This window comes from Arachis ipaensis, chromosome B08 (genome assembly GCF_000816755.2).
Source record: "Arachis ipaensis cultivar K30076 chromosome B08, Araip1.1, whole genome shotgun sequence".
NCBI classification, from domain to species: Eukaryota; Viridiplantae; Streptophyta; class Magnoliopsida; order Fabales; family Fabaceae; genus Arachis; species Arachis ipaensis.
Genome location: NC_029792.2, coordinates 18,065,129 through 18,072,998, shown reverse-complemented (window position 1 = coordinate 18,072,998; position 7,870 = coordinate 18,065,129).

The window sequence follows — 7,870 nt, the reverse complement described above, 5'->3', positions numbered from 1 at the left end:
CACACCAGAAGAGCTCATCAGCGTAACCTCACCTTGGCCATTTGCAAAATGGGAACTCGACCTTCTCGGACCCTTTCCTCAGGGATCGGGACAAGTGAAATTCCTCATAGTAGGGGTAGACTACTTTACAAAGTGGATCGAGGCAGAACCCCTAGCTAATGCTACTGCTCAAAGAAATCGAAAATTCCTATATAGAAACATTGTCACAAGGTTCGGGGTCCCATACTCCATCACCACAGACAATGGCACCAAATTCACAGATGCAGGCTTCAGAAAATTAGTAGCCGATCTGAACATAAAGCACCAGTTCACCTCCGTCGAACATCCCCAAGCCAATGGACAAGCCGAAGCTGCCAACAAAGTCATATTGGCCGGGTTAAAATGGAGATTACAGGACGCAAAGGGAGCTTGGGCTGAGGAACTCCCATAAGTCCTATGGGCATATCGAACAACGCCACATTCCACCACAAAGGAATCACCCTTCCGATTAGCATACGGAGTGGAGGCAATGATCCCGGTAGAAATTGAAGAAGGGTTGCCTAGAGTAGTCCACTACAATGAAGAAGCCAACTCCCAACTGCAAAGGGAAGAACTCGACCTACTCCCGGAAGTCCAGGAAAGAGCTCGGATCAGGGAAGAAGCACTAAAGCGTCGAATGACTTCAAGATATAATCAAAAAGTAGTGCTACGAGGTTTTGCGGAAAATGACCTCACCCTAATCCGAAATGATATCGGAACAACTCGACCTAGAAAAGGAAAGCTGGCAGCAAACTGGAAAGGACCATATCGAGTCATAGAAGTACTTGGGAAGGGCTATTACAGACTGTCCGAACTCGATGGACGAGAGCTTCCTAGATCATGGCACTCCTGCAACCTAAGAAGGTACTATAGTTAGGGATGATAAAGGATCTTGGTATAAGGTACACTCTTTTTCTTGAAAAGGTTTTTTAATGAGGTACCAAGCTAAGATCTACAAACTATCCGACTTAAAGGGATGAAAAACTCCCGCATGTATATATTTGCATTTTCCTTTGAATAAAATATATTTTAGATATTCTACAAATTCTCAAGACGCATTAATCTGAAACATTCATCGTCCGATTATAAAGCAACAAATCGGTAGAAAGTGAAAAATAAATTCACTGCACGATCACGATAAAGACCAACAGAGATGAAAACATAATTCATCTAAAGGTCAAACGAAGATTGAAACCATCCTCTACAAATCGGCAAAGATGAAAACAGAATAATGCAAGAAGTTATCGAAAGTGATCCGGAAAAAGAACCTGACGAGGTCTTATGGATTGCTAAATAATAACTTAAAGACTGGCCGATGTTAAGAAGTCGGACCAAGTCAACCCAAGTTATAAGTAAACCCTGGAAAGAGGTCTGGCCAACCCTATTAAAGAGGATTACTTTAACTTAGAAGGGCCTGACATGACAAAGTCGGCCCAAAACATAAAGTTATAAAAGTAATCCCTGAAAGAGACCTGAACAAGGTCCAAGAAAGAGGATTACAAAAATAACTTAGAAGGGCCCGACATGACAAAGTCGGCCCAAAACATAAAGTTATAAAAGTAATCCCTGAAAGAGACCTGAACAAGGTTCAAGAAAGAGGATTACAAAAATAACTTAGAAGGGCCCGACATGACGAAGTCGGCCCAAAAAAACAAAGTTATTAAAGTAATCCCTGAAAGAGACCTGAACAAGGTCCAAGAAAGAGGATTACAAAAATAACTTAGAAGGGCCCGACATGACGAAGTCGGCCCAAAAAACAAAGTCATTAAAGTAATCCCTGAAAGAGACCTGAACAAGGTCCAAGAAAGAGGATTACAAAAATAACTTAGAAGAGCCCGACACGACGAAGTCGGTCCAAAACCTAAAGTTATAAACGTAATTCCTGAAAGAGACTTGAACAAAAGTCCAAGAAAGAGGATTACGAAATAACTTGATCCGACACGACGAAATTGGTTCACATAAGGAAGGACCCGACATGACGAGGTCGACCCACATAAAGTGCGAAAACTACAAAAGTGATACTTGGCAGAGATCTCACAAAAGGTCCAAACAAAACAGGATTTTCGTTTGTTGCCTCAAAAAGAATCAAAGATCACAAGCACAAAGCAACTCAAAGAGATCGAGCGACAAGGCTCCGGCACTACCAAAAGCCTAGAAAAAGTGCCTAGACGAGATAAAGATCGACATGATATTAAAGGCGCGAAGTTGTGATAAAAAAAAATTCAAAGGGGCTACTCAAATCAGCCCCAAGAACTTGGAAGCTATTTTTTGTTTTTTAGCCTAAAGTTGCTAAAATAGCAACTAAACAAGTGTCAACAGTTAGCAAAATGAAATTTACAAAATAAAGAGTTTAAAAGCCCACAAGCCGGGCTATTTACACAATCAAAATAACAAAGTTTAGTTAAACATCAGAAGCCTTCCCGGGAGCATCAGCATAGGGTGAAGGAGGGCGAATCTGAACGGGCACAACATCCACGGTCCCATCATCCCGATTCAGGATTTGACAGTCCGGATCGGATACAGGATGACCGACCTCAGCTGGAGGAACTGTAGAAGTCGACACTTTAGCATCAGGCGCAGAGGGAGGTCCGACATCATCATCATCCGGGTCGTCGGGGACAATCTTACCATCCCTCACAACATTGTCCAAGCTGAAGAGAGTAAGGTCAACCTCAGGAGCAAGAACTTGAACCTGCTCCTTCGGGTTATCAAAAGCAGCATTTACGCTGCCGACAAGGTGACCTTGAAGCTCAGAGTAATCAACTCGGGCAGACTCCAACTCCTCCCTCAGACGCATCACCTCCCGATAGGATGTGACGTAACTGTCTTTATGCCTCAATGCAGTGTCCTCGGCCAACCTCACAGAAGCTGTCAGGGCAAGAGAGCTAGCCTTCTCGTTCTTTAGTTCCTTCTCCAGTTTTGCTACTTTTACTTCAAGCTTCTCCTTCAAGCCCTTCATCCGATCGAACTCCTGTTTAGCCTCCTCCATGAAGGCTTTGGTAGCGTGAAGGGGAAGATTTTAGGCAGTTCGATATAGGGCAGCCCCCATATATGCCATCTTAATGCTACTCCGAGTTATAAAATCTAAATGGCGAAGGAGTGATACATCATCCATGGGGAGGGCACCATAAGGACCGATTTGCTGATCAACAAACTACACCGCATCGAAGTCAGGAGCATCAAGGTTGAAAGGCTCAATTGTTTTTTGTTTCTTGTTGGGAGGAGCACCAGAAGTAGCAGCAGAAGTCTGTGGAGGGTCAGCCAGACGAACTCGAGGAGTGGAGATCACCTTCCTCGGTCCAGGAGAACTCGGCACGGGCAGCTTCACCTGAACTTGAGAAGATCCCTCTCCTGTCACCTTGGCCGAGATATTTTGAGCAGCAGCAGCCTTCCTTGCCTTTTTGAAGGCCTTCATGGAATCATTATTTTTAGACATCTCTGAAAATACAGAATCAACCACAGTAATGGGTTACAATCACAAAAAGAAGAAGCAAAACTAAGAAACAAGTACAGAAACAAATCAGAGAGTACCCAAAGCAGTTCGAACCAAAGACGGGTCACTCAAAAACTTTTTTGTATCAAGATGGAGTGGTTCCCCTCATAAATCTTCAAGAACAATTACAAAAGCCCGTTCAACCTCGTCAAGCATCTCCCAGGTATAACGAGACACTCTCACATCCTTTTGCCATTCTAGAGGGAAAGCAGGCTCGTCATTCTCATCAAGAAAAAAGGGGCGGACACCCTCAACAGCGCGGACTCTAAAGAAATAATTCTTAAAATCCTTAAAAGATTCATCATACATGGCAAAAACTTTATGCCCCTGGGCAGACCTGAAAGAAACCCAAGAAGCCTTCTTTTTGGAAGAAGCTCCAGGCTTGGCAAAAACAAAAAGATAGAGGAAAAGAGTCTGAGAGGGTGTTACATCTAACTCTTGGCAAAGCAGCTGAAAAATCTTGATAAAACCCCAGGAATTCAGATGAAGCTAGGATGGGGCAATGTTACACGACCACAAGAAGTCGGTCTCGAAAGCAGAAAAGGAAAAAGTAATATCCAACTGGCTGAAGAAATATTCATAGGCGTAGAAGAAGGGACGCTCCCCCTCGACCGAAGTAGGAAAACTAACCCTCTCGTCAGAGTCGGGCGCTACAAGCTCATAATCCCTCTCTCGGGCACCACCACCACAAACCCTATGACGTTTCCTTAGCTCTACACAAAACTCAGCATCCACCACAGAGACACACATTAAGACAAGGGAGTCCAGCCAATCGGACATTCCCTCGAAAACTTTAGAAGACATCTCTACAATGTTATTGCGAGAAGACATGGCCAAACTAGTCCTACAAATAAGAAAAGAAGATTGGATTACTAAAAAACATCCTGGACAAAATCAGAATAACTCGGCCAACATAATCCAGTACAGTACAAGCAACAAAGGAAACCCCTGGACCCATACCAAAAAGATCAAGGGGCATCCTTTGGAGGCAGTCAACAGGACAAGGATTTAGGAAAAACAAGCGTACGTCTCGACACAAGAAAACAACAAACCCTCTCTTGTCTACAACCAAAACAAACACCTCGAAGGCCACAAGCCACAAATCAAACGCGGCCATCCAAATGAGCTACCTCCCAGACTCACCGTCCCAATCCAAAATAAAAAATGAAAGCAGATAGCAACAAAATGTCCAGAAGAAGTAGTCATCAAAGATGCACCCCAAACAAACAAAGAAAATCTTAACAAGTATCGTTATCTACAAAGATCAGCAGTGAGGAAAGCCACCAAACAGGGCAGAAATCAAGGGACAATCTTTTGAATAAAGCAAGATACAGTTTTTTCAACCTTGATGTCAGAAGATGCAGTAGAACGTGCAAAACCCTAGGAAGCCTCAAACAGAAATACCAGGAGTATGCGTAAAAATAAAAAAGAAAGACAGATAAAACACATTACAGCGACAAGCAAACACAAGATCATAGAAAGGTTCAAGCTTTTTCGACATGCAGTCAAATATCAAGGACTTACCAGAAAGCCAAAAGACAGAGCAAAGTGAAAAAACTGTAAATAGAACCAACCTGGAAAAACCGGAGGAGTTGAAGAGGGAAAGACGGAATCGCCGGATCGTGGAATGATGCCGCAACGCAAGAAAAGGCAAAATGCAGGCGAGAAACAGAAAGCGAGAGAATGAAGGGAGAAGTTACGAAGAGAAATGAAGAAGAGAAACCGTTTCTGTGTGCAAATTTCAAAATAAAAGCCAAGGAAACGGGGCAATTAAAACCAATTAATGAAGGTATTAAACCCTCGCACGTTCCCAAGAACAGAACGCTACTATAAAAGCGCGCGCTTTCAGAGGAAAATGTTCCACATTCAAAAATTCTATAAAAGAAAGAAGTCGACAAATGCTCGAGTTTGGCTTCACCAGAGAAGGATTGAAGTCTAAGACTCAACCTCAAAAAGAAAGACCGAGCTCGAGCAGGGGCACTATTCACACCCTGGGTCGAGCTATCCGACCCGAGATGTTCAGTGACAAAGTGACCGACCTCTTCAGGTCAGGCTATCCGACCTCTTCTCAAAGAGGTCGGCCAAATCGACAGGAAAGCCCAATAAAGGGCCCAAATAGAGGAACACGACCCAAATCCAAAGGCAATCCAAGCCTATAGAGATAAAGGCGGTTCCCTTGAAGATAAGCTGACTTCACTCAAAATAAGATAAGATAAGATAAGATAACTAACTTATCTTATCAGAAAGGTCAGCCCACACTACTATAAATACACTGGAGCACCCAGGTATAACTCATACTCTGATTCTACTAAAAACCTGCTTAATACCCTTGCTAACTTAAGCATCGGAGTCCCTTGCAGGTACCACCACCCTCCGGTGACGAAGGATCAGCAGCATTCTCAATCCCACAAGTCGGACGCAACAGCTCTGGTCGCCACCCACCAGCCGGACACGTTAGCTCCGATCAGTACAGAAGATCTCAACCGAGATCGACCTACATTTTCAGGTAACCTTCGGAATAGTTACTTTATAAGTCTTGGCCATGACCCTAAGCATTTTGTTTTCCAGTATTACCACCGGATACATAAATGCCACAAACACATAACTGGATGAACCTTTTCAGATTGTGACCCAGCTTTGCTAGAGTCCCCAATTAGAGGTGTCCAGAGCTCTTAAGCACACTCTTTTTGCTTTGGACCATGACTTTAACTGCCCAGTCCCAAGTTTTTACTTGACACCTTCGCACCACAAGCACATGGTTAGGGACAGCTTGATTTAGCCGCTTAGGCCAGGATTTTATTCCTGTGGGCCCTCCTATCCACTGATGCTCAAAGCCTTGGATCCTTTTTATTACCCTTGCCTTTTGGTTTAAAGGCTTATTGACTTTTTCTGCTTGCTTTTTCTTTTTCTTTTATTATATTTTTTTTGCAAGCTTTTTACTGCTTTTTCTTGCTTCAAGAATCAATTTTATGATTTTTTAGATTATCAATAACATTTCTCCTTTTCCATCATTCTTTCAAGAGCCAACAATTTTAACATTCATAAACAACAAATTCAAAAGACATATGCACTGTTCAAGCATTCATTCAGAAAACAAAAAGTATTGTCACCACATCAAAATAATTAAACTAATTTCAAGGATGAATTCGAAATCATGTACTTCTTGTTCTTTTGTGATTAAAAACATTTTTCGTTTAAGAAAGGTGATGGATTCATAGGACATTAATAGCTTTAAGACATAAACTTTAAATTTTATTAATCATGGAATAAAAATTAAGACTCAAAAATAAATATAAGAGCAGACCAATAATAATAGAAGACAGAAAATTAAAAACAAAAAATAAGTGACTCTTAAAATAGATTCCTAATAATAAAGGTTATCACAGAGTTAGGACTCAACAACCTTGATTTTGAGAAGTAGATGCTCCTTCAATCTGTGCGGTGTTTGGTCCTTTAAGGGAGAGCTTCGGCGCTTCAGCTCCTGTAGCTCACGCCCCTGCTTCTCCTGTTCCTTAAGCAGCTTGTAGAGCATGCAGTTTTGATTCTACTGTTCTTCCTTAAGTTGATCCACAGCTTCTTGCAGCTTGGTGACAGATACTTCTAGGCGGGTCCAGTAGTCAATTTCAGGGATTTCTGGGAGGAACTCCTGTGCCCTCCTTTTAATAGAGTTATCTTGCACTTGTTGTCCTTCTATTGACTTCTTAGTGATTGGGTGTTCGATTGGGATGAATTCATCTACTCCCATCCTCACCCCAGCATCTTTACATAGCAGAGAAATTAAGCTTGGGTAAGCCAGTTTGGCTTCAGTGGAGTTCTTGTTTGCAATTTTGTAAATCTCACAAGAAATTAGATGATGAATCTCCACTTCGTTTCCCAGCATAATACAATGAATCATCACTGCTCTTTTGACAGTGACCTCAGAGCGGTTGCTAGTGAGCAGTATAGAACGCCCAATGAAGTCTAACCAGCCTCTTACGACTGGTTTGAGATCTCCTCTCTTGAGTTGGTTTGGGACACCTTTTGAATTGGTTATCCACTTAGTTCTAGGGAGGCATATGTCCTCTAGAACTTGGTCCAACCCCTTATCTACTCTCACCATTCTCCTATTAAAGGATTCTGGATCATCTTGTAGTTGAGGCAGTTTGAAGACCTCTCTTATTTTGTCCAGGTGGAAGTAAATAATCCTCCCTCTGACCATAGTTCGGTAGGTATGAAAGGCGGTTCCAGTTATTCTCTGCTTATCTGTCAGCCACAAATTTGAATAGAATTCCTGAACCATGTTTCTTCCAACCCTTGTTTCAGGATTAGCTAGAATTTCCCATCCTCTGTTTTGAATTTGCTCTTGGATCTCTGGATATT